The sequence below is a fragment of the Diachasma alloeum genome, unplaced genomic scaffold (assembly GCF_001412515.2).
Source record: "Diachasma alloeum isolate Michigan unplaced genomic scaffold, Dall2.0 Dall_scaffold_00397, whole genome shotgun sequence".
Classification (NCBI taxonomy): domain Eukaryota; kingdom Metazoa; phylum Arthropoda; class Insecta; order Hymenoptera; family Braconidae; genus Diachasma; species Diachasma alloeum.
Genome location: NW_021680536.1, coordinates 371,807 through 394,269, shown reverse-complemented (window position 1 = coordinate 394,269; position 22,463 = coordinate 371,807). Strand labels below are relative to the sequence as shown.

Here is a 22,463-nt window from a genome sequence, read left to right as displayed (position 1 = left end):
TTTCTACAATTTTTTTCCTCCAAAATGTTCGTCCGAAGACCAACTTTTGGGAAGATAAGTCAAGAGATACGTAACACTTTCTGATTTGACGAAAAATAATCCCCGTTTTCCTCAATTTCTAGAAAAATGCTTAGTTAAACGATCAAAATGCAGTCAACCACCGCGAAGAAATAACTTCAACTGACACTCCAATTTTCATCATTTGACTGATAATTTTAAGTGAAAATCACACTTTACATTTTTGACAAATGAAGTTTCCCGGATAATTTTACTTAACTAGGCAGGACGCGCGCTTCGCGCGCGCTAGCTAGGTTGCATGTACCTGATACTTGTATTACATTTTCAATTTTCATTTTTCTTGCTCTTCGACTGATCGACAACTGACCGATTACTATTTCTAAAACGTGTCAATGTTAGTAAACCGAAATACATATTTTGTATTAATATATACCAAATATGTTGTTGTGCTTTCTATTTTCAATTCAAATTGGTTGGGTTGAATTAAATGAGGTTATTAATCAGGTAAGTAATGCACCTAAATTTCTATTTCTCTTATTTCAAATTATTTTTGTTACGTTTTTTTATTTCTTTTTCAAAGACCATTTCCTGCCTAAAATTTTGAATTGTCTTCTTGTTTAGATAGTGTGAGTTGCTTCACCGTATTAGTGCGTCATAAATAATAAGTGCATTATTATTGCGTGTGTTATTATTTTTTGTTCATCTCTACAGTTACATAGGAAATGAATTTATCTTCAAGATATATTTTATCATATATATATTATATTGTATATATATATTATATTGTATTGTGACATCCGTCAGAAAATTCATTTAAATTCATTTTCTTACGTCGTCATTCAATTATCTCAGTGATAGAAGCGACTTTTGAAACCCAAATTATCTTCTGTGACCGGGGAAAGTGACCCCCTCGATGTTAGGAATATTTCAGCTGCACACATCTGTGAACGATAAAAATGTTCCCAACGTCGAGTTTCTCCTAGATTAAGGAGATATCAGCTGTGCAATATCAGATGCACTGTAAACATTTGAGTCTAGTCTCGTCTCCTTAGTCATGCACTTTCCACGTGTGACCATAAATTTCAATAAACACTGGACTCTTGAACCGGAAAACTGTTGATAACAAATTCTAAGCGTGGGTCCAAATTTTGTAACTCCCACGACAAATATTTGATATAAAAATAGAGTAACGATTTCGTTTCCCACATGGAGGAAATGACATATACATTGACGAACATGTGACACAAAAATAGTAAAATGCATCATACAACAGAATGATTCTTTTATGAATAATTTTCCATTTCGGATATTAATTAAACTATCATAATTGTTTAAGAAATATTATCAACGTGGAAAACCACAAAATAATTAAAGTTTAAACAATATTTTTATGTCATTGAATTATTATTGAATTACTATTAGATTACTATTTTTCTTCAATGAATTATAATTTATCATAAAATTTCATGAAATTTATCTGAATTGTTTCAAAAAAATTAAATAACAAAGATGTTAACGCTAAGTTGAAAATAAGAGATAAAAGAGAATTGTGGAGGGAATATATGGGCATTCCTAAAACAATTTTCATTGGTTGTTGGGGAATAGAAAAGACCGCCTACACCCCAAAAACATCTTCATGTAGAGAGATGGAGTTGATCTCGAAACAAGGAGATTTCAAACCACTGGAGTGGGAAATTTCGGCTAGAGTCATTTGTAATTGGTCCCCGAAATTTCCCTATGCATTCTGAGGACACACCCTCCTAGATAAACTATAAAGACTTGTGCGCGATAGCAGCACGACAGTTACAGTTCCGATTGCATTTTGTAATCATCGCTACAGTAGTAGTAGTAGCTCATATCTGAGAGTTAGTATACTCCAGTTTCTTTTGGACACAGTTCCAATTTTATTATCGACCTATTAAGGCGATATTTTGGGTTTTTCGCGACCTTTAATTTTCATATAGTCTTGGATGACTATTTAATTTCCGTTTTAGTCTTTCGTAACTAAATTATTTTCTGAAATCCCAAGTCTTGTGACATTTTTAATTATTTGATTCATTTAAATAAAGAATTTAATCCAACGTCTTAAATTCAGTGCGGCATTACTTTTAACCACATACAAAATACTTTACGACTGAAAGCAGAGCAGTGAATGTAAGTCGAATGTTGTAGTTATACTTTTCTACTTGTTTTGTTAAAATATAGACTCTATTGAGTCACTTTTAAGTTATTCAAAATTCTTTTCATTTTACTCCAAGTGAACCTTTCCAACCTTTGATTCCAAATACTTTTGGGGTTTAGAAAATTGAAGTAAAAGAGGACCTTTGTAAATGGGTTTTGTGCTTGAATTCTATTCCTTAATTTCGAGACGATCTTTGAATTTAATCTTGTTTCTTTGGTTCAGTATATTGAATTTTAATTTAATAAAGTTGTGTCAAGTAACCCATTCTTGACGTAACAGTATATATATATTATATTATATATTAAACAATCACCCGTCTCACTCAGAATGTAATTCAAGAAATAATATGGCTGGTCTGCAACGCCACTATGACCTTAACTCTTTCTTAAAATTTCATAAACAGCTTCATTCTGTTGATAACTTCACCATGAATAAACAAATTCAAAGCTCCAAGTGAATGGAATAAATGAGACGTCGTTTTGTATCTCATTTAAACACTTTTTCAACCCATATGTGATATATGTTGATATAACATTTACAATAACAGTCTGCGAAGAAAAAAGCAATTCTTTTCATATTACTGATGCACGATAAATCCCCATTTATCAAGTCGAAAGCCTAGATAATAATAATTGATGAAGAAATGTAAATTTTAGAGTACTAAAACATGAAAATTCGTTCTTTCCTAAAAAGTCCCATAACTCATTCAAAAATTATCCGATTCAAATGATTTATCGCTCAATTTGGAGCTCATTTAATAAGCTTTTCAACCAATATAAGATTCATACTGATAGTCTACGGAAAACAGAGCAATTTTTCTCAATTCTGTTGAAAAATCTCAAAATTTCAATTTGTGAGATGCGAAATTCTACACATAATCACCCATAACAGTTGATCAAGTGGATAGAATAAAAAATATTATACACCATTTTGAAGATCTCATTGAGATCTTCAAATTGGTGTATGATAAGTACTCACTGGTCAAGTCCAAAGTCACGATAATTGATAAAAAATGCGAATTTCAGGGTGTGACATAGCATTCAGAAAGGAAACAATATTCACTAACTTCATGACAAGTCAACCCAGTCGCATTTAACACATCTCAATTTGAAGAACGGAAAATGCCCTTTAAAATGATATACAAATATTCTCATTGACTTGAAATGAAAATAGCTAAAAATCCAACCAAAGTTGAATTTTCAAGTAAAACACGAAAATTCGTTTTATTCCTAATAAGTCTCATAACTCGTTGAAAAATCATCAAAATTAAACAGTTCGCCTGTCAATTTGATTGTTATTTAATCATCTTTCCAACCGACATAAGATTCATGCTGATAGTCGAAGAAATAGAGAGCAATTCTCGTCAATTACGTTGAAGAAAACGAAAATTTCAATTTGTGACATGCGAAAATCGACACATAATCACCCATAACTATTGATCAAATGGATGGAACGGAAATCAGCATACGCCATTTTGAAGATCTCATTGAGATCTTCAAGTTGGTGTATGATAAAGCCTCACAGGTCAAGTCCAAAGTCGCGATAATTGATCAAAAATGCGAATTTTAGGGTGTGACATAGCATTCCAAATGGAAACAATAGTCAATAACTTCATGAAAATTCAACCAACTCGCATTNCAGACGAATCGACGGAGCTAGGAACAATCTGTATTTCCAATGGATTCAGCTTCAATGATCGTTGTCATGATACAGAAATGATAACAGCATCCAAAGAGCGCAAGCAAGTGAATCTACCGCTGAGTAAACGTTTGGGGAAATTGACGACGCGCTCGGGAATAGTTCTGTTCTTTGTTGTTGGAACGAGTTCGACGAAACTCAAGTCGGAAACCATCTTTAACTTCCGGAAACTAAAGAGCAGTGAGGAGGTCATCGGAGACTCACTCTCATTAATAAATCGTTTCGGAATAAATGATCGACTTGAGAGGCAGCTAAATGTACCAGTAAGAGACGCTAACGTATGGATTCATCTGACCTCAGTTCAGAAAGAAGCTGAAGGTAAAATCAGTGCCCCCTCAGTAGGTACAATCATGGTCACTCAATGGATCTTCGATCCTAGGCGAGTGCAGAATTCTAAGTACATCGGAGGGTAAACGGTACAATTTTCCACTTGTATGGTAATTGAAGCTAGCTGGATGCAGACTTGGAGAATAGACTTGCGACTATGGCGGGAGAATTTCGGAAATTTCCGCACCAGTCAGAATGTGTATGTCACTCCATTGCGGAAGGGCATTTAGAAATCATCCACAAATAAATCGCTCAAACTCATTGCCAGAGAGGCTGAAGCTGTGGCTTATCTTCAAAGGATAGAGGCTGCGGAGTATGCTGCGCATTTCCCGAAAAGACGCATCGATATTTCTCCCAGAATGACAAATTTGTGTCATCTCACAAATGATCCTCTAATAGCCTGGGGTTTCCAGGTGAGAACGGTGGCTTGGCAGATGAGAATGGATAAAACAATCATCGGAGTCATCAAGGGGAAGGAGGAGAAAGAAGTCTCTTCAATGGCTGCAGAGAAAGCGCACTGGGTAAAATACGATGTCACGAGAGACTATCAAGGGATGGTCTGATCAATAAGGTTTTGATCATGATTATGATTTCTCACGAAAGAAAGCACTTCCATATTCTCTCACCAATGAAACAGTATAGGGAGGGCCGAAGGGCTTCCCTTAAGCCTAAATGGTTCCCGGGGAAAATTCAACGTTTGAAGACCGGGACTCGAGCGAGGTCATTCCACTGACTGACGTCATCTTCTTGACCATGCTCAACATATCGGTTTCCAGTGCAGGTGTCGAGTCATCCTCATCGCAGTGCAACTAGGGACTTCTTGAAGACGTTGGGAATTGCAATTTCCTGATAAATAATTCATGCCCATTATTTCGAATTAATACTGAGATTCTTTCATCTAAGATTATGGATATTCGAAGGTCATCGGCAATGTCGAAAAGTCCTCTCAAGAGAAATTATGCATTGCACGCTCTGGACCAGGATGATGCTGAGCATCCGAGACACAAGAGAAAGACTTGTATAAGCAACAAATTGTTATCGGGTTTCGGGGGTGAAATTCTCGAAACTTGGAGAAATCACCTAGGTGATAGCCAGACGTCTGCAGATCAAATAGCAACAATCAATTACCAGAACAAAATGGTGAATTATTCAGCTCCAATGGTAATGAAGAATTCAATGCCAGTGATCTTCACAGAAGCAGTGATAATATTTTAAAGGTTGAAGAACCCCCAAATGCTTGTCAATTTACACAAAAAACGGAGTAATATTGTCGTTTGGTATCAGAAAACAATGAAACCTAAAGAGGTAATTTGTAGCACTGATACTGTGGTGGAAATTGTTAGAATAAAAACTCAAGTGAAGGAATGGTATAAAGCGGGCATCGAATTACACCATCAGTCGAGCACCAGGCAGCGGGCGAACTTTCGACGACGCACGGCGCCAAGGACGCTGAGACATGCATTCCTCGACGCTCGAGTTGACGGAGAGTGTCAAAAAGAGAGTGCAATGGAGAAATCGACGAATAAAATATTCAACTATAAAAACTCGTTCGAATAAAAGTTGCTGACGATTAAATTCTTCGGTGACGATGATTCTTAGAGGACACAAACTCTGGACCGTAATCATCTCCTCTGTTCAAACACAAATTATTAGAATTCGATTCAACCAGACCCAAAAGATGCTTCAGAGGGAATATCTCTAGTAGAAATTCTCGTATGGCAGGGGAAACATACTATGTCACCTGAAAGTCACGGGCTGAGGACGCTGGAGTGGCAATATGGAAATCTATTGCATATTAATAGATTAGTGCTACACAAGAATCAATCGAATAAACATATGGTCATAAAGGCCGTTGTGGTTACCCAGAAACCAATAATCAGCGATTGGCAGCTAAGAAAAAGCAAGGGATTCGAGCAGAGCAAGAAATTGCTGGAACGGCAGGGCAAACCTGATCGAACTACCGACACGGATCATCCGAGAGACAGTCAGTCGTATTGCAATAATGCATTGCCAATAAATATCGGTAAATTGGACAACTAAAAAGTGCTAAGTATTACTACTGATTCTGTGATGCCAATTGTAGGGTCGACGAACCTACGTAAACCCTCACAATTCAATCAAGAACGGGGTAAAATCGTCGACTGGTATCAGGCGATACTGAAAATCAAAGAGGTAGCTGGTAGCACCTCAACAATTGAAATATTTCTTCAAATAGTAAGTCGAAGAGACGAATTATACGAGACGGGGATCAGATTACACTCTCAGTCGAGTGCCAAACTACAAGTTGACGCCGGGCGTTGTGCCGAGTCAAGGACGCTGACGCGTGCATTCTTCGGCATTCACGTTGACGGATCCTATACTGGAGACGAATGGGACGAAGAAGAAGCAGCGATTAAAATAATACGAATTAAAAATTCGGAATTTCGAGATGACCAACTACCAAGTTATGGACTCCTGTTCCATGGAGCATACTCACGAACCCTGAAATACCCTCATTCTAAGGACAAGAGGATGGTCAGAGTAACAGAAATTCATCTATTTAGGAGGAGACTATTTATCTTCAGTTATGAAAATATATATAGAAGTTAACATTGATCAAGGTAATTTATTAGAAATCGTCAACGCTAAAATAACCGGGAGCATCCTAAACGAGCCGATTGCAGAAGGAACATCTCTGGTCCAAAGACTCCAGCGGCACGTGACAAGGTCGACGGGAAGGGCTCATCAAAAGCAACTGCAGGAGCTCCGTCTACATGGAGAAATAGTATTCCGGAATATGGTCCCTATACTTCCAGTGATTGAAGGTCTAGGAAAATCAATTAAACAGGATGAACGGACATCGCCAGAAGAAAAAACTGAGGTGAAGAAGCCTATGAAAGGAAAACTCACCGAAAACACGGAGCTGCAGTTCATGGAGAGGCAATCATCTCTAAAGCAGCGTGGACAGCAGTGTATGGCCGCCATAGGAGATAAAGATCCGGAAATTTTAGGTAAAGATCTCGATCCCAACGGTAACACACGGGCCATTGGTCGTCCGTGGGGAACTTCAGATGTTGAGGAGATCGAGGAAGATTTTTCCGATCATCGCAATCGCCTGCGCAAACCCTTTTCCGGTACAGACTCGTGCGACTTGATAAATTTTGACCGCCTACGAGTACACCGAGAGAGATCTCCACAAAGAGAACACTTTCTCACTACACTGCGAAAAAACCAATGCATGAAGAACGGGAAAAATCAAGAAATATTTTTTCGAAGTATTATGATTTTCCTTCAAAAGGGGAGGAAAGGCATGATCTCTCTAGAGATAGAGGAGAAAAATGAACCGAAACGAGGAAATGGTCCAGCAGTCGCAAAAAATCATGAAAATATTTCAGATAACAACGGAGATCTGCTACCGAAGATCTACGAGCGTGTAGCAGCTAAAAATTCAGTAAATCTTGAGGACATCTCAGAAAATGAATCTCTACACTGTGTGTGTACAAAACTTCATGGAAGTCATGATGAGGCAGCAATGAATGAACATTTGGTCATTCATTCGGCTGAGCGAACGTTCAACCAGCCGAGTCAGCAGTATCAAGTGCGGCAGAAGAATCGTGCGTGCATTCCAGCCGTCTTCAATCATATGAAGCTGAGTATTATTTATCCAGCACAATTGATGATGATTTTTATTAGAAAGATGCAACTATATCTCAAGAAATATAATTTTTGTAGGAATATCGAGTTTTCCAGGATGATAAAATCAGAAATTCTAATCATGAAACAATTCATTTTCAAATTCAATAATTTTTTTAAGAATTTTTCTAAGGAGTTAGGCTTTCCGAATATCGACGATGTATTCAGAGAATGGTACACAGATCGATTAAATTCAAAAATCGCAATTCTTAAAAGATGTCAAAGAACCAAAATTTTTATGAAATTAGCATCTAGCATAGACAACGTAATCTTCCTGAGAAAAGATGGATTTTTATTAGTCGAAGTTCAAAAAGTTGAATTACGAAAATGCGAACCGAATGTGTTAAGTTCATATGATGTTACGCATGAAGAAATGAAAATGTTGTATTTGATTAGCGTGTTGGTTTTTCCACTGAGAACTATTTCGTGGGAAATATTGTATTCAATTGTAATGTCTCAACAAAATGTGAACTTGTTGTTAGAGAAGAAAATTCCTAATGATAAGAATTTTCTTCCCTAGGGGGGAGGAATGTTATGCCCCAAAGAAATGTTATAATATTTGGTAATAATTTATTTACAAAAGTGAAGAAGTTGAATCATGAATTCAGTTCAACTTGCGTCACACATTATTTTACTAAATCAGCAGTCATGCGTAACATTGCTGACCAGTGTCATAACATGACACGCTTAATCATTATATAAGCTGAACTCACCCATATTCGGGAGTTCAGTCGTCAACGTAAATCGAGCATAATACTTGTTTTGTATCATCTTTGTACATTCCTCATATTTATCCTTTCAGGATAACTGAGTTAGTTTGAATAAATGAATAACTCTACTTCTACTGAGTAATATACCGGATTCCAGTATCTACCCACTGTAGGGAGATTTATCTCCAATTAGCAGAACCCAGGGATTCATCCCTAACAGTGTTGCTTCACTAGCTCGAGCCTTAGAAGTGACATATAAACTGTCTTTTGCACTCAACGCTCAATATCCTCCTGAGTCTAAAGGCCCACGGTTCTTCGTGCAAAAAGCGATCTTTCATATGAATACTCAATTCGACAATAAGATGCCTTACTCTGTGAATGCGTTCCTCACAGACCTGGGATTTGATAAATTACCTTAAAATGACATTTATTTATCCCAATTGATTATCCATTCTTAATTCTCCACAAAATCAAGCGATCTATATACAATAGTTTCTAATTTAATCGTTTTAGTTAGAAATCATGGGCATCAAATATAAATGCTCGAATGAATTCATAGATTTGGCAGCATTCAATCAACATTTCCCCTGTTATCCTAGAGATGATTATGCACTCATCCCGTATCGATATGTTGGTGAGTGTCAAGCAGCCCACGATTGTCTAAAAAATTTCCGAAGATACTTAAAAACGTGTCAGGCTTCAGTGTTTATGTGTAAAGGAAGAGTAGACGTAGGTTTAAGTGCCGAGGAACGAATTATGGAAAATTCATCAAGTTCGAACATTATTAAGTCCAGTGAAAATAACGTAAAAATTTTATTTATTCGATAAACGATGAGAATGGATCTAGAATTCGCCCGAGTTCAATAACACTCACATTGCCATCTACGTCGTCGAATGTTTCGTTATCCAATAATCAACAGTTGATTTCGGGACCCGCTTATGTTCAGCATTGTGCTTACAATTTATGTTCCAAATGGCATAGTGTCAAAGATATGTCTCGCAAACGTGTGCAGGAATGTATTAATGACGTAAAAAAATGGAATCAGGATATGACCTCTATTTTGTCAACCTCCATCTGCGAAATATTGAAAAGTGAAAATGTATGTCAATCAGTCCAAGAACAAGTAAATAGTGTTTTTTTAGCTGTTCAAAATCCTTTCCTTCATCTCGGTTCTGACTACATAAGATTGAAAGAATTCCAGACGCATGGTCATCCCGTTATGCCTGAGGGTGTTCTATTGGGTATATTAACTGGGTCCATAAAAATCGATCATGGGCCAGTGAATGATCGTCAAGATCAGTATGCGCAGTTCATTCCAGCTCGGACGATTTTCAAATTATTATTTGAGCAACCTAATGTCTTGAACAGAACTCTTTCGTATATGAATTACCTATGAAACGACAGTGGAAAAATTTCGAATTTCATTGAAGGGAGTTTATGGAAAGATATTAGAAGAAAGTACGAATCGAAATTAGTCATGCCTATTTTTTTGTTCTTTGATGATTATGAAGACAATAGTGTTCTGGGAAGTCATGCGGGTTGAGGAGGGAAATTAGGAGCTCTTTATTTCACCATCCCTTGCCTTCCTCCTGAAATCCAGAGTAAACTGAATCAGACTTTTTTGTTTCTATTATTCAACACACTCCATCCGAAGATTTTCGGTAACCGAATAGTGTTCAAGAGAGTGGTGGAAGAATTGAATCATTTGGCCTCAGAAGGCATCAAAGTTAAAGTAAGCGATTCCGAGGAATATACGATTTTTTTGTTCTCTGCATAATTGGTGGGGACAATCTTGGTTTGAATGAAATTTTAGGATTTAGTAATTATTTTTCAACGACTTTTGGTGTAGAATATGTGAGATTAATAATGAAATAGCCACTTGGCTAACGAGAGAGAATCCTGAATTGATCCGAACTGAAGAAAGTTACCAGAAATATGTAGACAAGTTACCTTGTTCTCTGATCGAGTCTTCTGGAATCCATGAAAATAGTGTGTGGAATGATGTGCTCCATTTTCACGTAACTCAACATTTTTCGATTGACCTTATGCACGATTTCCTCGAAGGAATCTGTAATTTCGTTTTAGGATATATCCTGAATTCATTCATTTATGGTAGTCCGGGAATACCACTTTACGAAACTACAATTAATGATCGTATTGCAGGGTTTTGTTTTGGATGTAATGACAAGAATAACAAACCAGCAGAAATGCACCCAAATAACTTGAAAAAATCATACATAAAGTTGTCTGCTTCTGAAACGCGATGTCTAATGAAATATCTAGGTTTACTAACAGGTGACTTAGTACCTGAAGATAATGAAGTATGGCGATTATAACACAACTTTGAATGAAATTTTGAATATTCTCCTGGCGAAAGTGTATCATTGTAATTTTCTAGATTTGTTGGAATGTTTAATTTCCGAACATTTGCAATTATATCTAGATATAACGCGGCTACCTCTGAAACCGAAACAACATCTGTGGACACATTATTTGAGAATTTTAAAACTCGGAGGCCCCATTTCCCTTTTTTCAAGTATGCAAGCAGAGCGGAAGCATCGAGAATCGAAAACTGCTTCAAAAGTATCGACATCGAGACGGAATTTACCTTATACATTAGCAGTTAAGCACCAATTGAAATTGAATGAAATTTTTGAACATGGCATCGCTATTGATACTTGCAGGTGTGGTACAGCATATAACGTTACCTTATCAGAGCTTCCATATTGTTCATTTTTTCACTCCAAGATATTCAATATGATCCACAACAGTACGTGTAGCTTCACGTGGATTGATTTTATAGGAAAAGAATACTATCCCGGGGTTGTAGTGATCATTTTTTCGGATCAGGGCTACATATTTTTCAAAATAAGATTGATTTTGCGTGGGAAAAACGATATAGTATTTATCGCATGTAGAATTAGTGGTGGTTATTCATCGATAATCATTACCAGGCATATCGTGTTAAAGATTGTGAAAAGGAATACAAATTGGTCCCTCTCGCCGATGTCAGTGCTGTTTCATGCATTGTGCGTCTGTGCAACGGGAATACATACGTTGCAGTGGGAAATTGAATAGCGAAATAAAGTAAACAACTGTCATTATTTGTTTATTATGAATAATTAAGTTGTGGTATAACATGAATCGTTTCCATTATTGGATACAGACGAAAGAAGTTTCTAAGCTTAAGAAAGGAGTTTCTAAATCCAAGGTACTCCTCATTAAAAACTTCATCTTTGGTTGAATGATAAAAACTAACGAATGTGTAAATCGTTTCCGAGAGAAAATATTTCCTGAAACCAATGCTGAATATTTTCTCAATCCGAGAAATTGTAACATTGAACTAAAAGCGGGTTTGTATGTATGATGAGTTGGATACATGAGAAGAAGTTATATGCATAGAAGAGTTCTACATATAGGGGTTTTATGTATTGGAGTTCTATTTCAAAATATTTTATGACCCCAAATGACCTTCACAGGACTTGATTCTATTATAGCACTTCCTGACCCTTATTCAACTCTTCCACCTCCCCCTTGACCCCTATACGAAACCTCCTCCTCATGAAACAAGCTTTTTTCTCTGTGGATATCATAGTGTCCAGTACAACAAACTCTATGGTTCTCGTCGCATTCCCTCTCATTTTAATCGGATACCGGAACCGGTAGTGGGGAAATACAGTCATGCTATTCTAATTGCCTCCCCCTTCGATCATGTCCATGTTATTCCATGAGGAGTCTACTGTATTTGATCAAGGAGGGTTCCAAAAATATCTTATACTTGGATCCCATCGACAATCCTTTATCGATATGGATATAAAATCGGATTTTTCCCGACTTTTTCACCCAAGGCGCACCCTCCATACGAATCTTCGGGAAAAGTCTTGCGATCGCCAGACCTTTTCCGAAAGTTTTTTTTCCGTGCATGCAATGGTCAGTTCTTTCTCAAGAAATGTTGCAGTATTTTGCGATGATTATCCAGTTAATGGATAATTCTCATGTGCAAATTGCATTGACGATCAATGGTATCACCGCTCAATATTTAAAAACTGTTAACGGTGAAGTAGTGTTCATTCCTTTCGCGCATCAGCACGGCGACAATTCATCTTTAATCATTCCATGTCACTTTCCGGCCACTTATGTGACTCAACGCGTGTGGAATCAGGCGCAAGAATGCAATGGACACCATGCACATGAAGATAATCCCAACGTGCCTTATAGCACTGTTGATGAAGTACAGATGCTTCCTCCACAACATGACGAGTGGGTTCATCATCAAGGACAATATATCCAGCCTATAATTAGGGAGAATGATCCTTTCTTGTCGCAAAACAATGACAGGATCTATCATGAATTAGAAAATCTCCAGAGTGACGCCCACGAGAGTGATGACCAGGAACATGAAGATACTGAAGACGATGAAGATAGTGTGAGTTACAATAGTGAGCTGAATGATAGGCCTGAAGTGTACGACGCTATTTATCCATCAGATCAAGAATACCAATCGATACAAATGGACGTTGACCATATGCGTAATATGGATCAAGACTCCAGAAGGCCCGACGTGTTTGATGTGATTCATCTATCAGATGAAGAGATGGAAGTACAAACTGAGTTAGCTCCAGTCCCAGTTTTATCAAATGCAGATTTCCCATCAGAGGAAGTGGCAGAGGACTACTTCAATGAGATGATAAGGAACGACAGTGTGCTGCTAATCGATGATATTCTTTTCTCTGGATCAGCCATGGTTTTAACAGTGAACGAGCTGTTCAACATGCCTACAATTGCAGTTCCAAATGTGCCACAGGATGGATTATTCTCTGATGATAAAACCGTTATTTTATCGTCATCCGAGGAAGACAATGATTCTGGGGTTTTATTGGCTGGAGAGGTTTCTCAGTGAAGTAAATTCATGGTAAGTTGTAGAGAAATTTTTTCTTCTCAATGCAAAATTTGGTACCATCATTTTACTTTGAGAAAAAAAAGTGAAAATTCAATAAATAAACATTACGTTATCTGTCAGGAATTTTGATCCATCCGAAATTTCTGAAAACTTAATATTATTAATGTTAATTGTCAGACCAAATTTTCCAAAGTTTTTCCTTAGTATTTTCATTTATTTCTCAATGTAAAATCTATGAAATGTAAAAAAGGGAAAGAAAATTGGTAAATTCAGACTTACGAATTCTCACAAAAATTATATAGAAAAATTAACATCTATTGACTTTTTTTTACTCAAAAATTTTTTTTCGCGAAATGCTCACAATATAAGCTATCATTTTAATATGAAAATTTGAATTATTCCAGATCAAATGATTACCATAAACAGCGGAGAAACATCCATCGACAACTGGAGAAGAATTCATCTACATCTCGGCGGGGAAATCAAACATAACGATGATTAGATTGCTGAAATGACTCCATCGAAATTTCTAAAAATTTACACCGGATTTTTTTTATTGAACCGAAGACATATTCTAATTTTTTTTCATTGTTAAAATTTTCATCGTCTCGTATGAAAAATTTCGTTTAAAATCGTCGTAAATTCGCTAGATAACTCTATTGAACTTTCTATTAGTTTTTGCCTGTTTCTATTGAAGCAGTCAAATTTTATTTTTATAAAAAAAACTTGATAGAATTCTATTTTCAATGCAATTTATTATATTGAGATATTTTCTATAAAATTTCCTCAGCTCAGATTTTCCAAGTTTATTTTCATTCCATTTTGCTTCCGAATGGAAGCATTGTAATCGTGCTGTATTCATATTTTCTAATTTTGATTAGAAATTATGTAGAATGGTCTGAAACGTAAAAATACGAAGTTTGGCGACCATGTCTATCGGTGTCAATGTCCATCGCAACCTTTCCAGTGGTCAATTTTTGGAAAATTGAGTAATTAATTGGCTAAACTGATTCCAAAAAATCTGAAATTTTGTCAGATTATAGACCTTAACAAGGACTAACTCTGTGCAACAGTTCAGCCCGATTGATCAAATAGTTTTTGAGAAAAAGCTATTCGTTTTTAAATCGTGTTTCGCTAAAATCTTCGAAGCTACCCAACCGATTACAATTTTTTTTTTCAAAATATTTGCCGATGCCTTCTATCCGAATCAATCAAAACATATATACCCGTTCATACAAAGTTTTCGAGATATTTCCGTTTTTCTGTTTTTTCATCAAAATCCTTGCAATCACTCTAGCTTATACAAAAATTGGGATATCAACTTGAAATTTCGAGAGAATCTTCCTCTCATGATAGTAATACTTTCTATTGAAAATGAGCTCAATCGCATGAGTAGTTTCCGAGATATTTGACTTTCTCTGAAAACCTTTTATGTGCAATATCTTAAAAACTACGCACCCGATTTCAATTTTTTTTTAAATATTTGCTTCGATGCCTTCTATCCAAATCAATCAAAACATATACGGCCGTTCATACAAAGTTTTCGAGATATTTCCGTTTTTCTGTTTTTTCATAAAAATCCTTGTAATCACTCTAGCTTGTGCAAAAATTGAGATATCAACTTGAAATTTGGAGAGAATCTTCCTCTCATGATAACAATCCTATCTATTAAAAATAAGCTCAATCGCATAGGTAGTTACCGAGCTATTCGACTTTCTCTGAAAACGTTTTATGTGTAATAGCTTAAAAACTCCGCAACCGATTTCAATTTTTTTTTTCAAAACATTTGTATCGATGTCTGCTATCCGAATGCCTTCTATCCAATTCGGAAGCTTACTACCAATAAAATTGGTAGAAATGAAAGAAAGAAAAAGAGTTATAACACATAAAGTAACGGTCAGATTGGCTTCGTTAGAGTGATGCCAATGATGGCTTTTAAATTCTATTCAATGAAATTATTGAATACAATAGCACTTATAGAAACGTACATTGCTCGGTTGAAACGGATGGAAATAGTCGGTGGACGGATGGGACCAATGAGAAGAATGGGAAGGAAGAGTCAACGAAAGAAAAATGTAAAATGGAACTGGATGGAAACTGCAGTCAAAAATCGACTTAGAAGTGGACAGGTAATAAATCTCGAGCACCAAGATTTGCGTTCGTTTTTAATCGATGCGCGAACGACGGCAATAATTCATTTACGAAAGACTATCAGAAAAATGGGTCATGTTAAAATGAATGTGGGTCTAGCTTGTAAATTATAAATCTTCCGTCAGGATGATCTTATTCGCGAAGTCAAATACTTCAACACAGCTAATGGTTTGATCCAACCAACAACAGATCTTGAAGACTAGTTTGAAGAAAACGTTATTGAAAAATTATTGGTGGAGGTAGAACAATTTGAAGAAGGAGAATCTGGGTGGTCACTGACTGAAGTAATTAGTTTATTGGTGAATGTTAATAAATATTTGCCCCTCAGAGGAGGTCTGTCTACCTTCACCAGTTTACCGATTGATATTCAAATGAAAAAAGCAGTAGTTAACATAAAAAATAATGATTAATTTTGCTTTCTTTAATCCATTATGGCTGCATTACATCCTATACATTATAATGCTAATAGAACTTCATCTTATCCAAACTACCGTACTGAATTAATTTATACGAACATTCAATTTCCATTTTCACTGAAAGATATATCAAGAATTGACCGACCGTAATGGTTGGGTGAGTTAGGTGTTGCTCCGGCGGACATCCGAGTGCAGCTGCGGTTAGCGCGGTTAGTACTTGGATGGGTGACCGCTTAGGAACACCCTCGCCCAAAAATTTCGGAAGGTAGGCACGGTACAGTGGCTTAATGTGCCCCTCTAGTCAGTGTGACAGAAGAGCACATTTGGGCTCTGCACAATCGGCCGGCTGTACGACTGGGGTTTTCCATGGTTTCCCTTGCAGTCCTAGCCCGAATGGGGTACAGTTAAGAGTAAGACGGCCCATGGTAACGCAGAAAAAATCAGAAGAGAGAAGTGGGATAGGCAAGGCAGACGAATTGGGAGGCTATAAAACCGTAAGGGTAGTAGGAAAGAAATATGAATAAAAAAAAAATAAAAAATAAAAATATCAAGATTTGAAAAAATGAATTCTCTACGAATTAATATTTATTGAATAGAGTGAACCAAAAGAGGTAAAAGTGAACTTATTCCTATTTACTTAAGTAAAAACGAGTCAAAAAAAACTACAATTCATCTCCTTATGATTGAATTGGCTGATCCACTAACTAGAGATAATGAAGATGTTCAAAATCTACTCGAGATTTGATGAGTTGGGTGGTCGGGAGTAGAGGTGATTTTGGGTTGGGTGCACAAATAATAAAAGAGGTGAGTTCGGATGATTTGCCGTTTAATTCGCACAAAGATTTCACTTGAAACGTTAGTTTATAACAACGAATAAATAGATATATTTCCCGAGTGGACTGTATTGACACAAAACAAATAGATGATATTACGATAACGTTCCGATAATTGTCCCGATAATTGTCACAGTAACTGTCCGAGATGAGGTTCGATGGTGTACTGACGATTGCGACATGGACGACTGCCTCGTCCGTGTCCGATGATTGCCGATAATTATCGATAATTGCCGACGGGGATGAATGACCAATTTGACTGTATTTTGGCCAGATTTTAAACAAAAGATCCAATATATCATTTCGCATGGATTCGGAATTTATCTCGCTTACTAAGTACTCAAATATCCATGGATGATCACTGCTCGTGGATATGTGATCGATATTTATTGTATTTCCGTCACCGCAGCTTGTATGAAAAACAGGATTGATTGTTGGAATATTAACAAATGGAAAATGATACTACCAAAGGAAGATGAAAATTTTTTAGAATTTAGAAATTTTAAGTACAAAGAATTCGTACCATTTGCTGTTTATGCTGATCTGGAGTGTATTCTAGAACCTGAAAGCAATGCTTTACAGCAGCCCATACCAAGCAGTATTGCATACTATTTACATTGTAGCTATGATGAGTCTCTTTCTAAGTTCAGAATAATACGGGGCTCAAATTGTATAGACTGGTTCATTACAGAGTTGAAAGATATTGCCCACATGGTTAATATAAAATTGGGAATCAATATACCAATGGAACAATTAAATGCTAATCAGATAAAAGAATATGATGAAGCTCGATTTTGTCACATTTGTACATAACCAATTGAACCATTCCAGTTAAAGCAGCGCGACCACTGTCATTTTACAGGAAAATATCGAGGTCCGGCTCATGCGAAATGTAACATCAACTATCGCCAACCTTATGCAATACCTATCATCTTTCATAATCTTTCTGGATATGATGCCCATTTCATCGTCAGAAAATTAGCAACAACATTCAAAAGAAGAATTGATTTGCTTCCGATTAACAAAGAAAAGTTCATATCGTTTACAAAACAGTTCAGTGCTACAAACGTCAATTTACGTTTCATAGATTCATTTCGATTCATGCCTTGTAGCATTGACAAATTGACATCATATATAGTAGCTGAAGATAAATCTATCACTCGGAAATTCTACCGTTCTAACAAAGAATTTGAACTAGTTACACGGAAAGGGGTTTTCCCACATGAATATATTGATAATTGGCATAAATTAGATGAAATCAGTCTACCTCTACGGCAGAATTTTTACTCAAAATTAAATGATGAAGATATTTCAGAGATTGATTATGAGCATGATAAAAATATTTGGAATACTTTCAAACTTGAAACACTCGGAGAGTACTCAGATTTATCACTCAAAACAGACTTACTACTCCTAGCAGATATTTTTGAAAACTTTCGTCATAAGTGTTTCTCAACGTATCAATTGGATCCACTACACTATTATACAGCGCCAGGATTATCATTTGATGCGATGCTTAAATGTGCTAAGATAAAATCTGAACGCTTTACAGATGTAAAAATGCATCTTTTTATTGAGAAGGGTATTCGAGGAGGAGTAGCACAATGTGTCAATCGGCATGGGCGAGCAAATAATAGGTATATGGGAGATCAATTCAAATCAGAATTGGAAGAATCGTATCTCATGTATTTCGATGTAAACAATTTGTACGGTGCAGCTATGAGTCACTATTTACCTTTCGCAGATTTTCAATGGAATAGTATATTTCTAACCTAGGGAGGGAAAATAAAGGATCCTCAGCCACCGGTGCAATTACCAGCCGAGCCGAAGGCGAGGTTGGTAAGCACGCGGCTGAGGGTCCTTTATTTTACTTCCCGTGGTTAGAACGCGATTTTCCGTCTCAGCGTAGGCGCAAAGTCAGAGTTCCCTCCGGCGAAGCGGGAGGGAAATGTAACTTTGCGCCCGCCGGGACGGAAACGTAATTATACAATCGATATATTGAATACCCCTGATGATGCCCCTATTGGATATATTCTTGAAGTAGATGTGCAATATCCGGAAGATTTGCATGAACTCCATAGAGATCTTCCATTGTGTCCTGAGCACTTCACTGCTCCCATTGGAAAAAATTAGTTGATGACGACATTGTTTTCAAGAGAAAAATATGTAATTCATTATATAAACTTGAAGTTGTATATCAGTTTAGGTTTAAAAATAACGAAAGTCCATCGAATTCTCAAATTAGTCACTCAAAAAGTAAATGTATTAAGCTATTAACTGAATGGAAAGGCAGATATGGTGCTAAATCTCTTATCGCGAAGCCCAACTTCCACAGTTGCACCATCTTTGCCGAAGACATGGTGATAATAGAATTGAATCAAACCAAAACTGTTTTGGATTTATCTAAGACTTATATATATGATTTCCATTACAATTACGTAAAACCAACCTTCAATACTTGTGCTAAATTATTATATACAGATACAGATAGTCTATTGTATCACTTTTCTGTACCAAATATTTATGAGTACATAAAACATGATTCGCATAAGTTTGATACTTCCGATTATGAGAAAGATGATGTATATTGTATAGAATTACTCACTAAGAAACAAATTGGACTGATGAAAGATGAATGTAACGGTCGAATTATGGTGGAGTTTGTTGGACTTCGTGCTAAATTATACGCTTTCACAATATTGAGGGATGAGAGAGAGAAAAAACGAGCTAAAGGAATAAAAAATTCGACTTTGAGAACTATCACATTTGAGAATTACAAAAAATGTCTACTTGATCATGAAGACAAATAAAACTCAATTCCTAATCCAAAGCAAAAAACATGGAGTGCACACAATTTCACAGACGAAACTAGCATTAAGCTGACGTGATGATAAGCGAATTTTATTGTCACATACAACAGATACTGTACCCTGGGGTTTGTAACGAGATTTTCTCGTTACGGGTTGAAATCCCCTTAAATAAAAAAGAGAACTGTTAAACTTATGATAAGAGAGACAGGAAGTGACATCTAGAGGCGGCTGAAAGAGCCGCGACTGGATGAGAAGTGCCACAAACCGATGAAAGACCTAAGGCATAGCAGTTATGGGTGAAACCGCAGCCCCTGGAGGTCTGGAGGGCGTTACTAGACTATCGCCATATTAGAATTCACCCAGCATGTGCTAGGGGAAAAGGGGCCGACATACAGGCTGTCCAAATGGGCGATTCTATAGGCTATGTCGGAGTAGACTAGGGACCAACGGCCAGGTGAAAGGACTGGTGCCCCCGGGATCCCGTCGGGTCGATTGGTGGGGACAGGGGAACGGAATGACCTATCATCGCTGAGATACCCAGACTAGGGGGAGAAGACCCTAGTGAGATTCCGAGTGAGTCGCACGCGAGCGCTTGAACCGAGAGGTTGTAGAAATCTCTCGGTGTGCTGGAGTGGTGGATGGCTGAAGAAGCCATGGTAAGGAGTTTTACTCCTCGTAGCCCGGTGCATAACTGTGGCGGAAAATATAGGGGGATGCTCCTGCATCCCCCGCGCATAATCTGAGTTATTTCGGAACGCGAGGTGACGACTTCGTCGTATCCGGCGTCATATAGTCTCGGCGGAACGATTCGAGGCGTATGGGCCCATGGGCCTGGAGTCGAGAAATCCTCCTGTCGGCCCGACCATAAGCCGATGGTCTAGTACTACCCGGAGACAGTGACGCGCGATGACCAAAGCGGTAACTGGTGGTTGAGACTGTGGGTGGTCGTAGCGTGGGTAACGTAGTTCCACGCTGGTCAGATCAGCCTCTCAACGTCCCAGGCTCTGAGGAGTCCCGGCTGATTCGCAGATAATTCGGAAACTCTCCCGAGTATCAATACTCGGGACGAGGAAGCATGCCGGAGGGGTCGAAGGACCCCCCGGAGGAAAGAAGAATCTAATTCGGTAGGGAACTCATGGCGCAAGGCATAATCCGCGGCTTGCAAATGCCGTGGGAATGTGGCGGTTGTACTCCTGGTGGACCTCGCCTACTCTATCGTATCACGCTGATGTTAGCTGGGCTATCCATTGTCCAGCCACAAAGTCCTCTGAGTAGATAAGTTTGCCTCAGAGGCCGGTTTTCGTCGAACCTCCCGTGAAGGTTCGGCTGGCGCCCGATTATTGAGCGATAGAGACGGCCTAAAAATTAGTTTGGATTTTTCTTAGGTGAACAACCCGGGAAAATATCCTTACAGGTTATACAATAAAAAATTAAGGATACACAAAAATTGATTTTATTGATTGAATTTTTCATTCAATACAAATTTGATTCATTCTCCCATGTCTTGTGAGCATCACTGAAACCTAACCATTTCACAAGAACTTTCCTTCCTTTCTTTTTTATCATCTTCTCTATCAGGTAGACATCAGGATATTTAGCCTTAATTAATTTATATTCATAGAAACAACCCTCAGTTGGCTTATTTTGATAATCGCAAAGTAAGTATGTTATAGGGTTAGTATTCATTTCTTTTACACTGAATATTTCCATTGTCCAGTTCGGTGTATAACCTTTTTCGAAAACATGTTTGGATTTACTAATGCGCACTTTATCTCCTATTCTGAATTTCGCTATATTTGAGTCATTGATAATAAAATTCCCATAAACATTTGAACGAAGATGTTTTTCTTTTTCAGGTGTGACATCTTTTGGTTTCATTTTCATTGTTCGATTACACCAAAAGAAAAAATCCGAATTTGGTGAATTTTTATTGTTAGTATCATTGTAAGATGAGATTATAACAGGCAAAATATCGATCCATCGATAACTACCATAGGCACTGAATAATTTCCACATTCGCTCTTTCAGGATGCTTTTGAAGCGTTCGCAAATCGATGCTTTTAGGTTGCTATAGGTGGAATACATACGAATTTTATAACGTTTCAGAATAGTACGGAAAGATTTGTTATAAAATTCTCTGCCTTTACCCACATGAAGTTTTTGTGGTAATCTTTTACCATCTATCATTATCGCTCGGAAAACTTTAGCTACATCAACTCCGGTTTTTCTTTTGACATGTGCTGCCCAAGCAAATTTGGAGAAAATATCGATCACTGTTAATATTTATCTGTATCCATCATTTTTATTTTCATATAATGTCATGTCTACAAGGTCGGTTTGCCAAATCTCATCTATTTCTCTCATATGAACTTGTCGCCTCGGATAGTTTCGCCGCGCTGGTCGAAGGATTTCATTTACTAGTTGAATTTGCTCCACACTAATATTTTTTTGCATTACTTGTTGTGCGGATTACTTCTTAAAGTGCACAGTCTCCTAGCAAAGATGGTAGTGAGTCAGAGAGAGTGAGTCAGAGAGAGAGAGAGAGAGTCAGAGAGAGTGAGTCAGAGAGAGTGAGTCAGAGAGAGTGAGTCAGAGAGAGTCAAAGAGAGAGAGAGTCAGAGAGAGAGAGAGAGAGAGTCAGAGTCAGAGTCGGAGAGAGTCAGAGTCAGAGAGAGTCAGAGTCAGAGAGAGAGAGAGAGAGAGTCAGAGAGAGAGAGAGAGAGAGAGAGAGAGAGAGAGAGAGAG

General features: G+C 37.4%; 1 protein-coding gene across 5 annotated transcripts in view; it reads right to left on the bottom strand.

Annotated features, from left to right (window-relative positions):
- The window catches only part of LOC107041980 (MAGUK p55 subfamily member 7), a gene marked incomplete at its 5' end in the record, with an annotated part of 338,456 nt that overhangs the window by 40,406 nt on the left and 275,587 nt on the right, over positions 1-22,463 (bottom strand).